Source organism: Martes martes (genome assembly GCF_963455335.1).
Source record: "Martes martes genome assembly, chromosome: 5".
NCBI classification, from domain to species: domain Eukaryota; kingdom Metazoa; phylum Chordata; class Mammalia; order Carnivora; family Mustelidae; genus Martes; species Martes martes.
In genome coordinates, this window is record NC_137892.1 from 66,969,586 (window position 1) to 66,993,128 (window position 23,543).

Consider the following 23,543-nt stretch of genomic DNA (forward strand, 5'->3'; position numbering starts at 1 on the left):
CCATAAATTAATCACATTGAGGTTCATGAGCCAAACAAGAAAAACCAGTCCATCAAGACACACCATATAATAGTACTCTGATGATATTTAATATTTATGCAGTGCTTTGTAGTTTTCAAGGTACTTTCCCATTTATTTTTTAGCATCTGTTACATCAAGGAAATCACTACATATGAATCCTCTTTTCATAGGTATAATGACCAAAGTCAAGGAAATCACTACATAAAAATCCCTTTTTCATAAGAATAATGACCAGTCTGAACTATTCTAGGTAATAAACCACACATTCCTCATTCAGTGAAAATGCTGATAATCATGAAGCACATAAGAAACTTTTCAGTTCTTTTATTATTTCCTTTACATTATTTCATTAGATCCTAATAGCCACATTGTCTCTTACGGTGTGTCTGTTATTGATTCAACAATCATTTATATTCTTTCAATGAGTGTCATGTGCCAAAACTGTATTAGAAATACTACAGTAGGTAAACAAATACTTTTAGTCCTCAAGTGATACAGGAGGGAAACATAGGTAACAAATGATGCCTATATTTTAAATTATAAGCTATGATTAATATTGTAAATTAGTCCTTTTAATTACCATATTGTACATTATTCATAATCATTAAAGATCCTAACATGGATGGCTTTCTGAAGCACTGTTACTTAAGGTGACTGAAAGATAAGTAGGACCTAGGCAAGTATTTCCCAACTTTTTCCTTGATTATAGTCCCCTACGAAGCCCTTAAAGACATATTTTCTCTAACTCCCTCTCCATGAAATGTTGATACCAAATATGTCTGTAAATCTGTTCATGTACTTTGTACTCTATACATGAGAAACAATGGTAAAAGAGAAACCAACAAGAGCTTGTGGTCTGGTTATTTCAATTCTCCCACAGTACTTGGAACACTTTATAGGAACAGATCAAGAGAGAATTAATCCATCAAGTAGCCAAACTCACTTTGTGATGTCTTCAACCAGCTTGGAGTGTCCAGCTTGTAAAGCTAAGTCTAATGGTGTGGCACCTTCTTCGTTGGGTAAAGACAAAGCCTGAACTCCCCCAGGGAGGCACAAGAGGAAATGAGAGAGCTTAGGTAGGCCCCATCTCATAGCCAGGTGTAGAAGAGACTCTCTGCATAAAGAAACTGAGAATAAAAACAAATGGTATTAGTTCTTTTACTTGCAAAAATGTGCCTTATATGTTTTATCTCGAATGCCATAGATTTAGACATAATAAGAATGTTAGAACTGGAAGGAACCATCGAAAGCATGTAATCCAAACACCTTATTTTTAATTAGGCTCCACACCCTGTGTGGACCCCAGTGTGGGGCTTGAACTCACAACCCTGAGATCAAGTGAGATCGAGAGTGGGACACCTAAACGACTGAGCCACCCAGGTGCTCCCATTTTACTGCTGAGGACAGGGTGAGTGATTTGTCCAAAGGTAGGCAGCCAAGAGGTGCTGGGCGGGGTCTGCCCATTGCTGGTACAGTGCTGTTTCCACCCACTACAGCGCACGTTCACATTCCCCTTCACGAGCGCTAGGAGCACACCATCCTTTTGACACACCAAGCTGCCCTTGAAGGACATGCTGCTACTTCAGAAGGGCAGTGTCTCAGAGGCCACAACCATAAGGGAGTCCCTGTTCCCACTCATAAGCCAGAGAAGCTCCTCCCCTGATGAGAAGGTAGGGCAGAAATGGGCTTTCCATGTCCAGAAAACTCGAGACCATGGTCGTTCTCCAACTTCACGGAGGAGCTCTGGTGCATCTATTAGATTCCTGGGACTGTTTCAGGGCTGGCAAACCGCCCTAATGCTTTGCTTCAACGGCTCAGCCTGGGGCCTCTTCACATGGCCCTTGACAAAGCCTCTTGGTTAATCTGTGTTCTGAGTTTTCACCATGATTTGCAGCTTTCACGTTAAGGGATACATATCATTGTAGAGGCTGAGGGGTTTTATTATTCTCAACACCTAATATTGATATCTGACAAACTGAAGTCGTCCAGTGTTTGTGGAGCTGAATGGCAACTGTTAAAATTGCCATCATTTGTGTATGTTCAAATTGCCTTATTTGCATATAGTTTGTACACCTGCATTTCTACTGCAATACTCAGTGCCTGGAACACAGCTGGCTCATGATAAATATTACACTGTAAATATGGAAAAGAATAAATTTGTTTACTTTTTTTTTTTAAAAAGGTAGACTCATAAACTCCTCAGACATCAAGATATACCTTAAAACAAACCTTATCGTCACGAACTAAACCTGAAAATCCAAACACTCAAGATCTGCTGGAATGCACGCAATGAGAATGTGAATTACATCTACCCTCAAGCTGAATAATGTTACTGGCTGTAGCTATAATGGGAAGGATGTCTAGGGCACACTGTATTGCACTGCAGAAAAAGCCAGAGGGGAGGGACCCCTTCTGTTTTCTACCCCAATACAGTGCTCTGCACATGTATGGGTCTAAAAATACCTACATATTGGATGAATGAATGAATGAATATATGACCAAGGGGGCTCTTTCCCTGATGAGTTACCCAGGAAAGTGAGCTTTAGAGATACGGCTGCAGCTGCTACTTAGAGCACCTATCATTCTTAGTTCCATTTCTGGTACCTAGACTAAAATCCGTGAACAAAAGCTACTTACTCTCTCAGACTTTGAACACTGAGGACAAAAACTGACTACTTCTCCACAAGTCAGAGGTCTGCATTAATATGACTTTACCTTTCCATTGTCTTCATTAGCATAACTTCACTACTCCAGGAGATTCTTCCCAGGGCAAATGATGGTCTGTTCATCATTCCTTCAAGACCCATCAACTCCTCTGTAAAAAGCATCCGTTTGAGCCCTAAAACCAGTCTATTTTATACCACGATCCTTATCCTCTCCTAATCCAACTCCCTGCCTTGCCCACCCCCCCTTCTCTGCATTAGAAGACCCTCATTAAACCAACCTTCAAGTTCTCATTAAATTCCAACGCTGCCCCAACCCCCAAGAGGCTGCTCCCTGACCAGGCCAGGCAGTTAGCTCAGCTCTGTCTCTCCAGCAGACTGTGGGGATGCTATCTGGGGAGCCAGCATCCAACCCCACTCTAATTTTGAAACAATCAGAAGGAATTACGCCACTGCACAAATGCAGAAGAAAACTGCTTAGCTTACATTTTTAGTGGTTTATACTATTTCTTTATCCAGATCAAGAAGGTGAAGTGTTCTATTTCAAATTTGTAACTAGGCCCTCGAAGTGAAATACCACTGACTTCACTGTGCATTTGCTCTATCACCTGTCTGTGTGACACAGCGCAGACATACACCCCCACCCCTGTCCAGGTCAAATAACATCTGAAATGCCAAAACATCTAAAGACAAAGCAGTGCACACCTGCCAGATATCTGCTTAATATGCCTGATATCTTCAAAAGGCTATTGAAGAACTTATCTCTGCTTTACCCTTTAAGTTTTTGACCTTTAAACTCATTTTATTAGAAGGTAGGGTTTTCATACTTAACAGACTCCTGACAAGGCATGTTTGAGAACATTTCCATTTTTTTCCCCCTTCTTAAGTAATAAGGAGGAAGAGACTGTTAGGATCAGGTAACAAAACGAACACAAATGCACAAGGACACTCCCCAACACGTATGTCAGCATGAGCTCATAACCAGCCACCCTCAAATGGAATTTCAAAGTCATAGATCCCAATCTCAACTGGGTAAGAAACACTGCATGGCTGTATGAGATACTATTTTCTTCCAAGACAAAGACCAAAAGGGAACATCAAAACTGTCTGCATTCCCTTTTAAAATAAAACTATTGGTACAGGCAAGTATGGTGTCAACCATTTAAATGGAACTCCATTTAGGAGTTCCATTTAGGAACCCTAGGGAGGAGTTCACTCCATTCTACCTGGTTGACAGTGAGGGTGGCAGGAGTTTTCCTCCTTTGGAACACCTTCCAGGCATGTTCTGTTAGCCCAGCTTCCCATTCCCTCCTTGGGCTACAATCTCACATCTAGTTCACAGAGGAGCAAAGCAAACTTGCAGGAAAGAACAGCTCACTGCTGAAACTGTTCCTCCTTCCATTCCTCCCTCTCCATCTGTCCACTTCCTGGGAAGGTGGGAAGGCAGGGGTAGAAAGGATCTTCTGATGTTTGAAGGAAACAAATAAGAAGCTGACCAAGATGGTTTGAGGGAGCCTTCTCATTCGGTTTGAAAGTTCAGAGCCCAGAATCAGGCAAAGAGCCTGAAATAGGAAACACCATGACATATATAAATAATTCTGCTTGTTATAGAGTTTCAGATTCTTAACAGTGGTCAGGAAAACAAGCTGTGAAAAGGGGTTATACAATCTGGCAGAAGTGGGAGGAGGTGTGTTTAAAATATATTTTTAACCAAATAAATATGTCTCTTCCTGTGTAGCTAATGCCAGGAGTTATGCGAACTAATGTTACTAAAACAGAATTACTTGTAATTGTTCTAATGGCAAACATGAGAAGGTATGACCTGTCACATCCCGGGAGCAAAATCACCCAGACACAAAGAGGAAGTGAGTAGGCTGTGCCATTCAATCAGCATTTCCCATCACAGCATAAAGGGAGTCCACTGGACCCAGACAGGGATGGAGGCTCAAAGCCTATGCCTCTCATTCTGCCACACCTTAGTTTCTGTGCCCAGAAAATAAGGCGATCACATCAGAGACCCAAGGTCCTGAGAATATTCATCCCAGCCTGACTTACGGAGGATCAAGGATGCAGGAAATACAGCCCACCCCAAGGGTCCTCCCACAGTGTTCGAGCACAGGGGCTGAAGTAGCTGGTGAGGCTGTTGCTGAAGGAAAGTGATTTTATATACTGTTCAGTCCAAATTTGGGACCATCATGGCTTCACAAGGTCTGGAGACAGCAGAATATGGAAAAATAAATTACCAAGCCCACAGGAACTCACAGTCACAGCTACAGGAAATGTAAATGTGTATAAGCACTTTGGAAAATACATTGCCATCATCAAATAAATCTGAAGAAACTGAAGTCTTCAGTGATTAAGCATTTCCACTCCTACATATAAACCCTAGTAAGCACCATGCTTTGCATGTCACAGCAAACACACATAAAAATGTATAGCTGTCCAAAAACAGAAGGGATCTCAACATCCACCAACAATAGAATAAACTGCAGTATAATCACACTAGTATCCTAACATCAATAAAAAAGTACAGACTAATATAGAAAAAAAACTAAGAAATATACTATTGTTGCAGAAAAGTCACAAAAGAGTTCACAGAATATGTTTTGGTTAATATGAAATTTTACAAAGTGAACAGTTAAGGCATACTATTTAAGAACACACAGGTAGTAGAAATTTAAGGAAAAGCAAGGAAACAGTTACTCTACAAGTGGGCATCATTTCTCTAGGACAAAGAGGAGACCATGAATGGAGCTACTTCTGGGGTCCAATGGTGCCTATATCTACCCACCAACACACACAAGAAGCCGTGTTTAAGGCTCACCCTAGGACAATTAAAACAGAATTTCCAGGGTTGAGACCCAGCCTTAATTTTTCCCAAAGATTCCCAAGTGATTCTAATACAACACCAGAGTTAAGGTCTGCTACTTTCTCTAAGTAAGTGGTTAACAAAATACCTGTCAATGCTTCCTTTTTATACCACTGTCTTCCCTATCATCTCTTAAGACCTATTAGCTAAAAATTTCAACAATGAATAATAACAAAAAAAAGTTTGTGACTTTCACAAGTTATTCTTAATCTACAATACTTGCTCCCAAACCAAGATATATCCTTAAACACTGTAAGCAAAATATTAAAGATAAGTGTGAGTGGGCAATAATCTAGAAACAAATGCTTTTTTTTTTTTTTTTGAGATTTATTTGACAGAGAGAGAGGGAACACAGGCAGAAGGAGTGGGAGAGGGAGAGGCAAACTCTGGCCAAGCAGGGAGCCGATGTGGGGCTTGATCCCAGGACCCTAGAATCACGACCTGAGCTGAAGGCAAATGATTAATGACTGAGCCACCCAGGTGCCCCAGCAAATGCTTTTCAATGCAGTTTAATTCAAGAGTACTTCTACTTTGTAGGATTTACTGATGTTTCACAACAACTGAATGGAGCCGTTGAAATGTATTCAATACTGTAAGTTTATGAACAAAATACATCACATATATCCAAATCATTAAAATAAGTTGTGCTCTCATTTCCAAACCACGTATATATTTATGGAGGTCTCAATTTTTGCATCTAAGTCATTCAGTAGACAAACACTAAATGAAACTAGTATTCAATGCCAGTACTATATGCCAGATCTTGTAGATGTAAAGATTATCTTTGAACACCATACTGCGGCCCACGTTTCTTTGGAATAAATATCTGGCCCATGAAACCACTGACTGATGAGTTGCAGCTCTAGGCATAGACACAGAGTATGAACAGAAATAAGGAAAGTATTGGATCTACAACCTCCCTCATGTATGATGACTTGAAAATTGAGACGTTTATCCAATGGCAAAGTGATGAGCAAAAACTAAAGAGAATGAAAAAATATTGCCAAAAATTTTATGGAACACAGAAGAGAATATGTGGTATGAGCATCACATACAATCTCCTATTTTTTCAGGACTCTCAGTGAAATAGGAGAGATCATGTACTATGGCATCTTTCATTCAAGTGGTCTAATCAGGGCTTTGGTGCATTCAAAAAATCCCTTCTCCACCCAGAAGATCAGAGATTGTTGAGTCCAAAATGGAAACTGAAAGTATAAACAGGCTCATAGGAAAGATACTAAAACAGAACAGCTAAAGGAGCACAATACCAACATGGCAGGTATGGCTGGACAGTAAAGGCAAAGGGAGAAGAAGAGAAGTACAACAAGCCCAAGGGTGGGTTTGAGCTTCCTGATATGTCTTTTCTGCATCAGGCATATTTGAGACACTCAGATGACAACTCCCGACTGCGAGTCTGGGAAAACACCAATCACACAGTTTCATTCCATCAAATTCACATTGCCATATGCGATGCTGGAATGCAGTTTATGGAGTTTGCCTCTCTTTTAGGCTGGTTATACTTTATTTTACCTTGTGGAACTAGTACTAAATCAGTTGAAACATTAAAAAGTCCTTATCAGGGGCGCCTGGGTGGCTCCGTGGATTAAAGCCTCTGCCTTCGGCTCAGGTCATGATCCCGGGGTCCTGGAATCGAGCCCCACATCAGGCTCTCTGCTCAGCAGGGAGCCTACTTCCCTCTCTCTCTGCCTGCCTCTCTGTCTACTTGTGATCTCTATCTGTCAAATAAATAAATAAAATCTTTTTTTAAAAAAAGGTCCTTATCAGAACTCAAAGATGGCAATCCAATTTCTGGCCTGCACTATCTGGGGACATGTCCAAACTAAACGATACAATGTACACATCAATAGAATCTATTAAGAATCCGGTCACAATACTGCATAGTGCAAAGGCAGACAGACAGAATAGTTGAAAGATCTGGATTTGAACACTTACAGAAATGTAGCTGTGGAAATACCCCTTATTTCTCAACCTTTAAGGGGCCTGATGGAGAAGCTGAGTGTTATCTTCCCAGCCTACTACCCAGGAGTGTCAGGGCGACATAATGAAAATACCGTATAAGACAAGGTTGTCAAGAACTCTGAAAGCCAGTATTGGGGGGACTTCTCAGTAGTATACATTTGTCTGATATTTTCCACACAAAAAGTACAACTTTCACTAAATAGAGTCATGGTTTACTCCAAAACAGTTTTCCTCTGGTTGTAATTTAAAAGCATAATTGAAGGCAACCAGATGTCTGCTTAGGAGGCACTATAATTGCATCTTTGTAAGATAGCAGATGTGCCATTGAGACAAATGTGTGACAGCCCCATGCCTTGGGCAGCAGTCATTAGGCACCATAAGCAACAATTGTATCATACCTACTTTCCAGTGTGTGCATTAGATTTTTAAAATCATTTGTTAATATTTCTTTAAGCTTTGGTTTGTGTCCACCATTTATTCATTCATTAGATATGTGCTGACAGTCTACTATGCACTGAGCATTCTTTCCCCTCACACCACAGCGTAGCCTATGAAATTGCCAGGCATCCTCACAACTGACCCTTCAGGAACCCCATTCTGTTTGGGAGACAAATAAAAATACACTGCAATCTAACTTTTTTAAGGTTTTATTTATTTATTGGACAGAGAGAGAGCCCAAGTAGGCAGAGCAGCAAGCAGAGGGAGAAGCAGGTTCCCCGATGAGCAGGGAGCCCGATGCAGGGCTTGATCCCAGGACCCTGGATCCCAGGACCCGGGGATCGTGACCTGAACCGAAGGCAGATGCTTAACAACTGAGCCACCCAGGCGCCCCGCAGTCTAATTTTATTATTGACAAGTAGAAAAAAGAACAGACTCCTCATATCTTGGCAACGGCCTTTTGAAATCTGCACTGAGAATCTGAGCTGAACCCCAACCAGGAAAGCGACTTCTCATCTGAGTGAGAAGGCAGGAGTGGCAGGATCCACTCACTGCCCTTACACTGGAAGCCAGAGTCCCAAGTCCAAACAGCTAGAGTGAGAAACAGTCAGCTCCATGGTTACGAGTTACAACTTCAGTGGGAAGGAAGTCTCATCCCATCCCTTAGCACGAGGTGAGCAGAAGAGGAAGGGAGAGGCGATAAGCAAACAGGAAATAGGTGTTGAAGGTGCTCCCTACCTGGGATGAGGCTGAGGGCGGGGAGGTTGGAGAAAGGTCACTAGAACTCTAGGTGGGCAGCTGTCCCATATGAATGAAAGCAAAGAAGTAAACCACCACAACCTCCTTTTTATTTAATGCTTATTAGGTGCCAATGACTGTAAGGACTTTACATTCCTTTACAGTCCTTGTTTCCATCTAACATTTAGGAAGTAACTTAACAGGTATTATCTTATTTGATCCCGACAGCCACTGCACGAGGTAAAGCCTATGATTATCCTCATTTCACAGGGGCAGAAACTGAGTTCTGATACCATCAAGCAACTGCCCAAGCTCACTCACCACATGCAGCATTGAGGTTCTGAACTCAGACTCTTCCACCTCCAAAACTAAAATTCTTACAGGCAAAGAAATAGTTATGTCAAAGATGGCAAAAACAAGGGCAGTAAAGACAGAACCTTGAACAAGTCAAAAAATGAGAGTGAGGAAACCAAACAGAAGGAACTAAGCCACTCCAAACCAAACTAAATCAATCCTAAGGGCCGGGCTTACCAGACTCTACACATGTCACCCTGATAGGTCACCGTGCGCACACACACAAACACATACACACACACACACACACACACACACACACACACACAGTACAGTCTCATGACAAACCTGCAAAATAAAAGTTGCAACAGCTACAAATCTAGGGCACGGAAAGCAGCTATGTGGGAATCATTATGAACCAGGACCTAGGGCAGGATTACAAAAGACTGGGGGTGAGGGGTGGTTCTACCTATGTCAGCCTCATGGGCACATAAAGACCCACCTCTTATAGAGTCAAGACAAGGCCTTTCACAGTTCACTTGGCACCCACAGAGCAGAGCACTCCCAAAGGATCTGGGTTGGTCGTTTCCCTAAGAACATCTCATCATTTCTGTCTGCCTCACTGCCCACCCTCTTCCCAAGGCTCTCCCACATATCTCTTCAACCATCAGCCTTTAAACCTGCAAACATAGGTAGTTTCAAAGCCAATTATTTATTTTTTAGATAAAGTAATACATGGATAGCTGCCAGCATTCAAATATTCTTACATCTAAGAAAAAAGCAAAAATTTTAATTTTTTGCCTTAAGTATTAACAGAATCCTTGGATACTGTTATTTGCAAATTCAAGTTTGGTTCCCTGAGTGCAATCAAAAACTGTCATATGCATCTTATAGTGTTTATAGGGTTTCCAGGGGAAAGAAGAAGGGGTGGGACATGGCTACCCAGAGGTGAATTCCAAAACCTTCCACCGTCCTGAATCCTTTGAAAAGTACATTACGGTAGGCTGTTTGAAAAAAATAACAGCTTCTAATTACTTTTTTTTCCTTGAAAATTATGAGAGAGGGTGAAAGTAACCTGAATACAACCTTTGCTCTATCTCTGATGTGAGAATAAATATTTAATTCTCAATTCCAATCTAATGGCCATTGGTGCCAGATAAAAGCAGGAGGCTTATTTTTTAGGGAAAACTTCAAGCTGCCTTCTCATCTTTAAAATGTAATACCTTAAAGAGAGAATGTGGTTAATGAGTTTAACTGAAAAATAAATTCAAATTATTTAATGACGCATTCTTTCTCCTCGAGAGCTCAATTCCATATTAAATTCATTACTACCAGAAAAACCCACTCCTTAAAAATGAATGGCTAAAAATGGGATGGAAGACAGAGAAAACATTTTTTAATTAAAGATTTAAGACTTCACAAATGATGCCTATTTGAGTACATGCCTAAGTAATGTGTAACAATGGTATCAATTTAACATGGAACCTGTTCTAAAAAACATTCTCTCCACCACTAGCATTCACGCACTGGGTTACCTTAGCAACGGAAGGAACAGAATCCCAGCTTAAAATGTCAGAAAAGGAAGTGTGGAGAGGTTTGTTCCAGGAGATACTATCAAAAGTAACAGAAGGCTAGAAAGTAATATTGAGTGTGTATGTAACTGATTGAAAAATGTCAAGATTTCCAAGAAAAACACTCAAAACCTCAGCATTAATTGGTACCTGTCATGCACTAATTTCAAAACTCCTCAATTTTAAACAGAAAACTTGTATTTTATAATAAATCTGTCCTTTGTGGGTTTCCTAACCCCTGGTAGGACACCGGCTGATGTTATTTCAAATTTGCTGTCCAGTACAAAGCTTTGGGTCAGAAAAACAAAGCTGACATTTCACAGTCTGCAGGACAGCAAGTCATTCTGATAGTTCAATATGCCATCCCCTAGCTAATAAGACCTAGAACATAAGTTGAGGCCAACCAACAAGGCATGCTACTGAACCTTGCTTTATTTTTTCTATTTATACAGCCAGCAAATTGTACTCAAGGATAAAAACAGCAGCCAAGCTCTATTTCAAGTGTTACTCAAAGCTTGCTTCTTACTAGTGACAGTTCTCTTTCCTCTATTCAAAGAGAGGTCAACAGATATTTTCCTTTGTCAAACATTGCTGGCCCACACATTTCCTTCTGCTGTTGCCTAGAAAGAAGATGAAGATTCTGGGTGTGTGGCCTGAAGCACCACGTAGATGTCATAGAAAACCAGCAGTTCCCACTTCTTTAGTTATGAACAATTACTTCTCACTTAATGGTGTCTCCCGAGATAAAAAGCAATATAACTGCACTTTAAATGCCTTAAGGTAACACTAAACAAGACATAGTTTTTTTTAATTTTATTTATTTATTTGACAGAGAGAGAGCACACAAGCAGGGGAAGCAGCAGAGGGACAGGGAGAAGCAGGCTCCGCACTGAACAGGGAGCCTGATGTGGGACTTAATCCAAGAACCGAGAACCGGGCGATCATGACCTGAACTGAAGGCAGATGCTTAACCGAATGAACTACCCAGGTGCCCCCAGTTAAGACACATTTTAACAATTGTTGAATGACCCCCACTATTATAAAATTTCTTCCAAAGTTCTTTTGGCCTTCTGCATTTTTCCCCTTTTCCCCCCATTAGTTGTAAAGTATAGAAAAGCAAAGATTCCCCTTCAATGGGAACTAATTTATGAAGACCCTATTAATAAAATAGACCATTGTGCTAACCACCCTTCTTAGTAACAGCATGATATATCCATTAAACTCATGGTCCCTGACAAGGTTTCCACTTTTCCTCTAAGTCAATATTAATTACAATGGAACTTGTTTTTATACAGACCAATACTACTTGGACTTGCCCTTACAATATGTAGTCTCAACTAATACATTTCTTAAATTTCTCAATTCTCAAGTATTCTCATCTTTGAAATCAGTAATTCTATTAATCGATTATCTAAGGCACTTTCAGTGGGTTCTACCACTTCCACCCATTACTTTTTTTTATACTTCATTATTTTTATTAACATATAATGTATTATTTGCCCCAGGGGTACACATCTGTGAATCATCAGGCTTACACACTTCACAGCACTCACCATAGCCCATACCCTCCCCAGTGTCCATAACCCAGCCACCCTATCCCTACCTCCCTACCTCCTGGCAACCCTCAGTTTGTTTTGTGAGATTAAGAGTCTCTTATGGTTTGTCTCCCTCCCAGTCATTTTTAGAGACAGCTCCAGAAAGAGAAGGAGGATCCCTAAATACAGCAGTTTTGTTTAGGTCCAAGACAGCCCTGCAGAAAAGTTTCACAAGCTCAGTTGGCTTACCCTAAAAATTTCTTCCACTCACAGAATCAGCTATAAAGGCAAGAGTCAAGTTTAACTCTTTTCACTTGATAAAGCAATCTACCAGATAAAATTCAATTTATTTAAAAATTATAGGGGCGCCTGGGTGGCTCAGTGGGTTAAAGCCTCTGCCTTCGGCTCAGGTCATGATCCCAGGGTCCTGGGATCGAGCCCCACATCGGGTTCTCTGCTCAGCAGATAGCCTGCTTCCCTCTTTCTCTCTGCCTGCCTCTCTGCCTACTTGTGATCTCTGTCAAATAAATAAATTTAAAAAAAATTATATTATGTATGCCCTGCAGATTCAATTCATGATATCACTTTTCTTAAAAGTTCTTGCCATCAAAAGGAAATGATATTTAAGTAACAGGATGGAGTTGTTATCTAAAGCTATAGTGGTAATCATTTTGCAATATATAAGTGTATAAAATCAACACACTGTACACCTTAAACATACACAATATTGTATGCCAACTATGTCTCCAAAAGCTGGCAAAAAAAGATTGAGTTATGTTTTCATAATCATTATAACAGGGTTCCATCTTTTCCATAACTAAAAAATTTGTGCCTATAATGAGACCTCTGAATGTATGAACTATTTTACATAGAGAACTGTAGAGAACTCCAAATTCACTTTTCCTAATAATTTACTTTGGCAAAAATATCATAAATCTGTAAACTGTTCCTACATACTGGTTTATAAATATACACTGAGAGAGGTAGTCTTTATGACTTTGTTAGTTTTTTAACTTAAGTGGGTTCATTTTTCTTCTGTCAGAGAGCTCAATCAGGACAACCTCTACTTATGTCATAGGTCGGGCTAAGAGCTATTATGTTCCTAAAGCAAAGTCATCAGTCCTCTGAAATGGTATCTGTAGTCCCTTTGGGCTCTTTATTCAAATGATGGTCTTCTCGTGGAGACGGCAAGCTTGGTGCTAGTCAGGCATGTCAAGCTTCTGGGAACATGAGCGAAATAATTTGGTTGAGCAGGAAGGGAAGACTAACTCACAAGTTACATGAGTTCCAAGGAAATGAAACAAAATACCTTATGCCAGTTAATCTAATTGTCAGAATTATGCCTATCTCTGAGAAATATTGCTCTGTCCAAAAAAAAAAAAAAAGCAATGTACCCAAAACAAAAAAAAGATAAATTGTGACATTTTATTGGATATATTATTCTACTCCAAGTTTTACTGCAAATATGGGGTCCTAACATCCTGCAAGAGCTTTTTATCATGAAAGCTATTTCAAAGAACTGGGTTTAATTTTATGAAACAGAAATCCAATTTTACTTATGGCACAAGATTAAATAAAACCAGTGATATTTCCTTCCCTAGAATGTATAATAAAGTTGCCTTGTGAGTAATGATGGGTAAGAAGCAGGGCCAAGAAAAATCTCTGCTTTTCTTGATGAGACACAACACTCTGCTCAGCCTGGCCCTTCTCCAGGGTCTCAGGCCTTCCTGATAATGCGCAGTGATTGAAAGGCAAAAAGTGAGGGATTATAAAATGCCAAAGGCAAGGAAACACACTCAGACTCCTCACTAAGGCTTCCGTCAGACTCTTCCAAGACAGAGTCATTACAGACATCAATTAATACTCATTCAGCACATCCATTTAGCCCACCAAAAAAGCATAAATAAGTAAACCCAAAGAATTTGAAGCACAAATGGTGAAGCTTTAAATCGTTTCTGGATAAGTATTAGGAGAAATAATTGCTAGGAAAGAAACTGCTTTCCACTTTTGATGCCACTCTCACTTAACACGCAGTAAACTCCAGCAGGCCATATGCCACAATTTCTTTTTCTTTTTTTTTTTTTTAAGATTTTATTTATTTGACACAGAGAGAGGTCACAAGTAGGCAGAGAGGCAGACAGAGAGAGAGGGGGAAGCAGGCTCCCCACTGAGCAGAGAGCCCCATGCGGGGCTCGATCCCAGGACCCTGAGATCATGACCTGAGCCAAAGGCAGAGGCTTAACCCACTGATCCACCCAGGCGCCCCATATGCCACCGTTTCTTAGTCTGCTTTTACCTCACTACCTTAAAGACAAGCAACACCAGCACAATAGGTTCATTAGCAGAGGACGCGCTGAACATGTACAAGAGTCTCGACTGCTCACAGTTTAGTAGAGTTTCTACTAAACTGAAAAAGAGGGACCACACTGTGGACATAGGAGACTCCTGAACGCTACTTCTCCCTTGGCGGCACCTAATGTACAGCATCACACACAGCAATTCTCTGAAAGAACTTCAGGAACTCAGTGAATGTCTTCTCTCATACACATGGTCAATGTGGAAGCACCACATCAGAATGGGCACAAAAGGCTGAGACACGCTCACCATAAACTCTGCCCCAGCACAGCGCCGTACAATCAGGAAGGAACCCCAGCTCCTCCCTGAGGAATGAAAGGTTTGCATCACATCTAGCACCCCAACTCTGGAAGACTTCACCAAGCTGATAGCCAGGGGACAATACATCCAAGAGTTCCGCAGGACCAGAGCAAAGAAGTAGTTTATAACAGGCAGACAAGCACTCACCGCGACTATCCCCTCAGGGTATAACATAGAGGAAGCAGGCGGAAAGACATATCTCCCAGTCCTTTCCTGGAAGGGATTTGACTGCCTACTTTATAAACTGCTGCTTAAGGGTCCATTTGCTCATTGGCATGCATCTAGGATCTGACTATGATCCTCTCTGGACCCCAAGGGAACCAATGGGAAATCCCCCAAACCCTTCTGGGTTTGCTTCATTCCAACAATAGGTCCAGGTCACCAGCCTCTCTCTGCAAGCAGCTTGTAAACACATCTGGCAGCCCAGGTTTTACAGCTGCCACCTAAGGGACAGCGTCCCAGGCTGCCTCGCTCTGATAGCCAATGTGGTTTGCCTTCATGAGTCCTGCAGGACTGTATTGAATAAAGAAGTAATTGTTAATGGGCGCACACAGAAACCCTGGTGGCAACTATCCCTTCAGGGTTCAGCACAGAGGGAGCAAACAAAGAATGCTCATCTCCCACCCTTTTCCTGGAAGATATTTGACTGCATACTGTCCCAGCTTATGCCTAAGCATAGGGTTTCTAATGAGCCTGTATCTGGGTTGTGAGTGAGATCTTCCCCTACAGGACACTGATGGGACTTAGCACATCCCCAACTACTGGGTACCACTAAGAACACAGACAGCAAGTTGGGCAATTGCTAAAGTTTGAGAAGCAACCAGAAACTTGGGCTAAGCTGACCAACAAGGTTCATCTACAGGAGACCAGTTTGTCAAGACTGGGAAAGGTGTCTGTTTCATCTAATGTACAGAAACCAACATGAGAGTCAAAGAAAATGAAAAAAACAGGAGACCAGGTTCCAAACAAAAGAACAAGGTAAGTTTTTTAAATTTTTTAAGTTAAAAAAATCAATTTTTTTAAAGATTTTATTTATTTATTTGACAGAGAGAAATCACAAGTAGGCAGAGAGGCAGGCAGAGAGAGAGGGGGAAGCAGGCCTCCAGCCGAGGAGAGAGCCCGACATGGGGCTCACTCAATCTCAGGACCCTGAGACCATGACCTGAGCCAAAGGCAGAGGCTTAACCCACTGAGCCACCCAGGCACCCCTAAAAAATCAATTCTTAATGGAGGTAAGTGATTTATCCAATACAGAGTTCAAAGTAACAGTCATAAAGATCCTTTCCACGGTTGGGGAAGCAATGTGTGAACAAAGTGAAAATTTCAACAAAAAAGGTAGAAAATATAAACAACTTCTAACCAGAAATTATAGAGCTCAAGAACGTAACACATGAAATGAAAATTAAAAAAAAAAAAAAAAAGATTCAACAGCAGACTAGATCAAATGGAAGAAAGGATCGGCAAACTAAGGTAGTGGAATTCATCCACTCAGAGGAGGCAAAAGAAAAAAAGTGTATTAACTCTACCTGAACAGTGATGTTGTATAGAAGTTCCATTATAAGTCTAGGCGGTAGGCAATGTTACCTCCAGCACTGTAAACTGTTCTAAGAGAAAGTCTAGAAAAGTTCCTAGGAATTTTCAATTAATTTTTTACAGTGCTCGCTTTGGCACCACATATGCAATTAATTTTTTACAATACCAAGATTTTATCTTTGTAGCTTCATTTGTCCAAACCAAGTCTAATTTGCATTTGTACAAATTTTGCATCAGTATATGTACATACAATATACTCCATATATGAAAATCCATTCACATATGCACATGAAAGTCAACTTTTACTGAGAACTTAGTATACTCAGAGACTGTTATAGAAGATTCACTACATATTATCTAATTTAATCATTACAACAAGCTGATGAGAGGGATACTATAAAGCTTCCTTTTAGAAATTAAAACTCTATGACATAAGAAGTAAAGTAATTTGCCCAGTAAGCCCCATAGCAACAGGGTCAGGATTTGAACCCAACTCCAAAACATAGATTTCCAATGACTGTGACACTAGAATTGTTCTCCCATAAAATATATTTCATGCAAAGTAAAGAACCTCTTACTGACATAAATTTGCCTACTTTAAGGATAGGGATAAACAAAAGTCATGACCAATGGAAGCTTAGAAAACACAAATACATTTCTAAATAGCAATAAAAATGGCAGTTGGGTGACCCTTGCCAACTTGGCAGTTAGGCTACTGTTCACCCAACTTACCTGGTTATGTATATCTATCAGCAATGACTGTGCAGTCATCTACCCCCAACACAGAAAACGGTACGCATGTATTATCGTCAGTCCACAGAACTAAGATTTCTTAATTCATTCCTAAATTGTAGGATGAAAATATAGCATGTGGGTAACAGGAATCCCATTTTGAAGGCTCTTAGTTTAAGTTATTCATGTGCAGTAATTAAGTCCCATAACCTTCAACAATTTGTCATCTGCAGAGGCACAACTTAGTCCACTGCTGACTCCAAGCTGCTATGCTGAGGGAGGCAGTGGGCTAGGGAGGGAGCCCTGCTTCTGACTTGTATCTGCTGCTCCTGGAGGCTTGGGGGCATTTTACTTGTGGCCTTGCATGCAGTGACTGGAGAAAAAGAATGAAAACTTTATGCCTTTGTCAAAATGAATCTGCCTTCCAAAAAGTAAAACACCCTCCAACATTAGAGTAAAAAAAAAAAAAAAAGGCTAGGAGGCTTAAGAAAATAAAGTTCCTTAGTCAGAAAACACATATATACACAAATCATTACATATGTAAGTACACCCATGTATATCAACCTACATGTATATGTACATGTATGTATGAACATATGGGAACACAAATGTATATGTTTGTATATGTGTGTGCATGATAAATTTCCTTAGCCAGAAAACATGTACTTTTTTCATATACATATGAATTATAATAGTGCTATCTAGGATATATGACTTTCTTTTGAAGGTCCCAAAATACAACTTGCATTCATACCACAAATACTTCTTGAACACTTGATATGTTCCAAGCCATCTGGGAGGTCTTGGAGATACTGGTGAGGAGAATGGATACCACCTAGTCCCCAAGGTACCCACCCTTCACACATATCAATCAGCCACTATAAAGCCCAGTACAGCACACAGGAGTGACGCCTGGCTCAACGATGAACTAGGATTGTGAGCTGTCTCATCCAAGTTCTTCAGCAATAAGAAACATCTTCCATTTCCCAGGAGACTTTTACTTGAACCCTGACTGAAAGAAACAAATGGAGAACTTCTCTGTGTGTAGCATAGGGCCTTAAGATTCTGTTTACAAAAAGCATATCCCTTTACCTCGATTAGCCCATTTAATCTTATCCAATTTAATTTAAGCGAATCTATAATTAGACTTTATCAGGAAATAGAAACTCTTTAAAACAGCATCACCCAGGGGTGCCTGGGTGGCTCAGTGGGTTAAAGCCCCTGCCTTCGGCTCAGGTCATGATCCCAGGGTCCTGGGATCGAGCCCCGCATCAGGCTCTCTGCTCAGCAGGAAGCCTGCTTCCTCCTCTCTCTCTCTCTCTGTCTGCCTCTCTGCCTACTTGTGATCTCTGTCAAATAAATAAATAAAATCTTTAAAAAAAAATAAAAAATAAAACAGCATCACCCAATAACTAGTCACACAAAAATAGAGAAAGACAGCAAAAGTACATGCGTTCAACAAAATACAAAGTACCATCAATTTCTGGCAAAATCTTGTGATTTGTAATCGACCAAAGAAGTATCTATTGAACAGTTTGCCCTCGAGCCTTGTGTGGACTTCCATCAAACATCCCTCTTTGTTCACACACAAATTCCACGTGATTGATGGTAAGTCTATTCAGTCTCCTAATAAACAGGGGCCGCCCGGAGTTTTCTCCCGAAGTTAATACAAATGTTCGAATGCTCTCAGTGACGCTGGCATTTTAAAGATGTCAACACACCGGTTTTATTTCCCGCATGCCACATTTGTTCACAGTGTTCCCACAGAGCTGGCCGCCCGTTGCTCCTGATTGCTGCCTGATGGCCAAACAGGGCCAACAGAAGTAGAGCCACAGTCCAAAGCAGCTGGCTCAAGAGCTTGCCACCAAGAAACGGTCCTTTCCTCCTTGAGGCAAAGCTCTTCATCACCTAGAAGAGAGCCAGATAGCATCGCCCAGCCCAGGGATGAGGGACTCAGGATCTCAGGCAACCCTGTCCCATCAGAATAAGGCTCAGGACAAAAATGGGCACAAACATCAACCCATGGAGACAGACAACAAGTTCTAAGGCACATTCTCAACTTCACACCAAGGAAAGACATCTGAATTTTCTGGTGAAGACCCACCTTCAAGTGAAGAAATTCCCAAGACCGTCCACTCAAGAGGCAACTCCAGATGGGTCAGAGCCAGCACGAACTCTTCGTCCAGTGCAGGCAGGGCTCCCACCGTCAGGGCAAATGGAGTCAGCAAGGTCTGATGACTGTCGGCTGTAAGGCGATCAGCTTGGGTGACCAGCAAACGAGCCAGCCGGCAAGCCATGGTGTCCACGTAGGTCACTGAGCCGGAGCCCATGGTCACTGGGGAGTAACCTTCTGAGCAGAGGCACACAGACACCGTCACCATCTCCTGAAGCCCATGGCCTGGACAACAAGACAGTAAATAGTTCACCTAGAGACTACAGGAGATGCTCTCCCCTTGTCCAAGTCAGGGGTCACCAGACTCACTGCACTGCGAAAGGAGACCCCGCGCTCCCAGAGAGCAAGGCAGAAGAGGAATGCAGCCAGTTATCTTTTTTTTTTTTTAAAGATTTTATTTATTTATTTGACAGAGATCACAAGTAGTCAGAGAGGCAGGCAGAGAGAGAGAGGAGGAAGCAGGCTCCCCGCTGAGCAGAGAGCCCAATGCAGGGCTCGATCCCAGGACCCTGGGATCATGACCTGAGCCGAAGGCAGAGGCTTTAACCCACGGAGCCACCCAGGCGCCCCTAGTTATCTTTAAATGCTGCCCTGTTTGTGGGGCCAAATTAAAGCAGATTCCATCTTCTTTCAATGACTCCTGTTTTTTAAAAAGTAACTTTTACGAGTTCTGAGCATTTCAATGCCTATTCTCCTATCATCATCAAATGTCGTTATTTGGCGTACCTTCACCTTGTACTTCTACCTCAACCCCTGAATTCAAGTTCATCCTCTTAGAGGCCTTTGCCCTTTCGTCCTCTGCCACTTCCTCCTATGTCCTGTATTTTTATGTATTTTTTTAGATGATAGTTTCATAAAGTAGCTCCAAAGAGTTCCCTTCAATGTGATTAAGGGTGGGCGAAGAGAACTCAACAGAAATACTTAACCAACGTTGTTCGTTGCCCCCACTCCTGCCACTTCTGAGAATGGCTTCTGTGTCTTGGCGGTGTTAATATTTCTGTTGTGGGTGGTTATCTAATCCTGCCACCTGTCCTTCCCTCTTATAGTCTTCTTTCACTTGGCCAAGGTGGGTGAACGACTAGCCAGATACATTTTTACGCTGCACTTGCCAGGATACCCAGGAATCAGTACCACCAAATTGCTGTGATTATTACAGTCACAGCCAGACAGAAGAAGGGCTAACATTCAGCCACCACCGGCCCCCAAGCAAATGGCTAATAGGATCCTTCATAGGAACAAGAGCATCCCAGCTCACTAAGCGATAACGCCTGTCACGCTCACATCACCTTTTCCAAAATGACCCAATGGTCCAGGCACAGAATTCAGCCCTCCATCCCCAGACTATACACTTCCAGGACAGACTACAGAAATCCACTCCACACACTTCTGAAAGGTTACCCTGCGAAAGCTGTAACAGGAGAGAGACATTTAATAAGGTTCAGAAACAGGGACTGTCACCCGTCTATACGAAATCACCTTTGTTAAAATCAAAGGTGAGAACCCTCACTTTGCAGTAGGCCATGATATCATCAAACAGATCTTCTTTAACACACAAGGACTAGGAAGGAGACTCACCCCTACATCCACGTAAAGAAAATGAAAAAACTTTTGATATTGGGATTGGCACTTCAGTTATTATTTTCGTTCTTCCTCCATAAGAGGCTTCGTAAAAGAAAACTAAGCAAAGAGGGAGAAACAAAAGGCAGGAAAAACACAAAGGCCAAAGCCAAAAGGCAGAGGCAGAAGAGACAGAGCTGAAGTGACTCTGTGCCATTAATGAGGTCTATTTTTTTTTCTTGTAAGGATGGTAGTTACTAGGCCAAAAAGAGAAGTGCTAAAAATTGCTCAGTTTCTAAATGTTACGGCCTGGGTCTGGTTTTCCACTGTTGCTCTCAACTAGTTGCTTAAAGTTGTTCAACTTAATTTAGAATTTGAACACAGAGGTAATTCAGAAAAAAAAAATTTTTTGTTTCCAAATTACATAGAATGCTTTGATTTTCATTGCACATTATACTCATCACTCTTTATGGACTGCATTATATTCTGTAAATTCACCTACGACTATGCACCAGATGTATGCCTGGATTACCAATAAAAATACACAAACAAGGAACCTGGGTGGCTCAGTGGGTTAAAGCCTCTGCTTTCGGCTCAGGTCATGATCCCAGGGTCCTGGGATCGAGTCCCACATCGGGCTCTCTGCTCAGTGGGGAGCCTGCTTCCTCCTCTCTCTCTGCCTGCCTCTCTGCCTACTTGTGATCTCTGTCTGTCAAATAAATAAATAAAATCTTTAAAAAAAAAAATACACAAACATCCATAGGCAGAGTAAAAGAATGGTTGGTTAATATTTATTACTTGGCTACTTGTATATTCACAGAAGGAAAGGTTGGGGTCCCTGGGTGGCTCAGTTGGTTAAGCATCTGCCTTTGGCTCAGGCCATGATCCCAGGGTCCTGGGGCCGAGTCCCATATTGGGCTCTGTGCTCAGCAGGGAGTCTGCTTCCCCCTTCTCCCTCTGCCTGCTGCTCTGCCTACTTGTGCACACTCTCTCTGTCAAATAAATAAATACAATCTTAAAAAGAAGGAAAGATGAACAATAATCATGCCCAACTGAATCTGTAAAATGTGTTAACTTGCATAGAAAGCATTACATCAATTACAGCAGCATGTTTAAAAACATGCTCATGGTCTCAGAAATGGGGCAACAGGTTGATCTGATGTACAAGCCCAGGACTGACAAGCCTTTGTACATCCCTGCAATTTTATATTTGTGTTGTTTCCATGTTTACTATCTTCCTATACTGCTGAAGCACTTAGAAATACCTTCCCTCTAAAAAGGAGGCCAATCCTACCCTTAAAAATACTGAAGATTCCCTACCTGCTGCAATTTAGAGGAATCAAAGACCCCCAGTTAAGGAAAATTAACCCATCAATAAACCAGAACAACAAAACCCTCCCTTACTGCAAGTAATAATATCTTCATTATGCCTCTGGACTACAGCTTCATGTCTCAGACACAACCCACAGCCCAGTGAAAATATGCAACTGTATCTGACAACTATTAGCTCTTAACAAACATTGGCATGAAATATTAATGAGTCACCTGTCACCATGGTAACTGAAGAAGAATATAAGGGAATGACAAGTTTCTGAACATGAGCATTTTGGTGGTGGGAAGAGAAAGTTCCGGAGCCTGAGATCTAGTAAGGAAGAGTCTGGATACACAGAGGGCCAAGGAAGGAACCCAGCCACCAAAAGGAGCAAGCAGGAGAGCGGTGAACACCGGGGCTGCCAGACTGACCACAGGGAAAGGAGGGAGGGAGAATGACAACCTGTTGCCAATGTCTCAGTTCTGCCTGAGCCATCCCTGGCCATATGACCTGGGACAACAGGAGGTGATACCAAGACAGAGTGACTCCTCCATTGGACTACACGCAAAGCATAGCCAACTTTCAAAGTTGGGTGCCATCAACAGGATGGTCCTGCCTATTCTCAGCAAGGCAGACACCGCTGAAAGAAGCCCACAAATAAGATGACCCAGTGTCAGTGTCCTCATGGGCTCTGTCCCTTCCCCGCCTACTAGCCCCTCCCCACCCACCCCATTCTCACACACACCCATCCCACTTTGCAGCACTGTTTACTTTCTCCTCCTGGTCCTCTTCCCAGCCTACGTCCCTGGAGGACAGATGCTTCCAGACAGATCTGCAGAGTAAAGACTACACCGCACCTGGAATGCTAGACCGGAGAACATTATCCTCGGCACGTTCGGCAATCACGATGTGTCTCTGATGAGATCCATTGTAAATAAAGTAAAACTCGGCATCTTTAGGAAGATACACATTTTTGCCAAACTTTGCATAGACGGTTCCCTGCCCCTAAAAAAAATAAAAAAAAATAAAATGAGTAAGTTGAGGCATCATCACACATTCTTGTCCTGGCTCAAAAAAAACACACAATAAGAAGGGCTAGGGTCCAAAACAACGTTATTTGTGACACTGAGATCATGTGGTTGACACTCAAATATCACAAATCCTCCTTCCCAACAGCAAACACTTGCAATGACAGAGAGATGCTTTCTGACATTAGAAAGTATGGCGTGAGAGCTGGTTTGTTCTGTTCTGAAGGCTGAAGAAGTCCAGAGCACAGGGAAGGAAGTTTTTAAGTTTACTAGCTGTATAAATGGGACTAAACTTCGTTGTCTCATATTTCATTTGAATTCCTACCTGATGAACATCGCGGATTCCTTTTTTTTTTTTTTTCCTGTACCTGACATACCCCACAGTACCAAGGTTCAAAACAATAATTTTCAGTCATCGCCTTACCCTGTACTGGATCCCAGCAG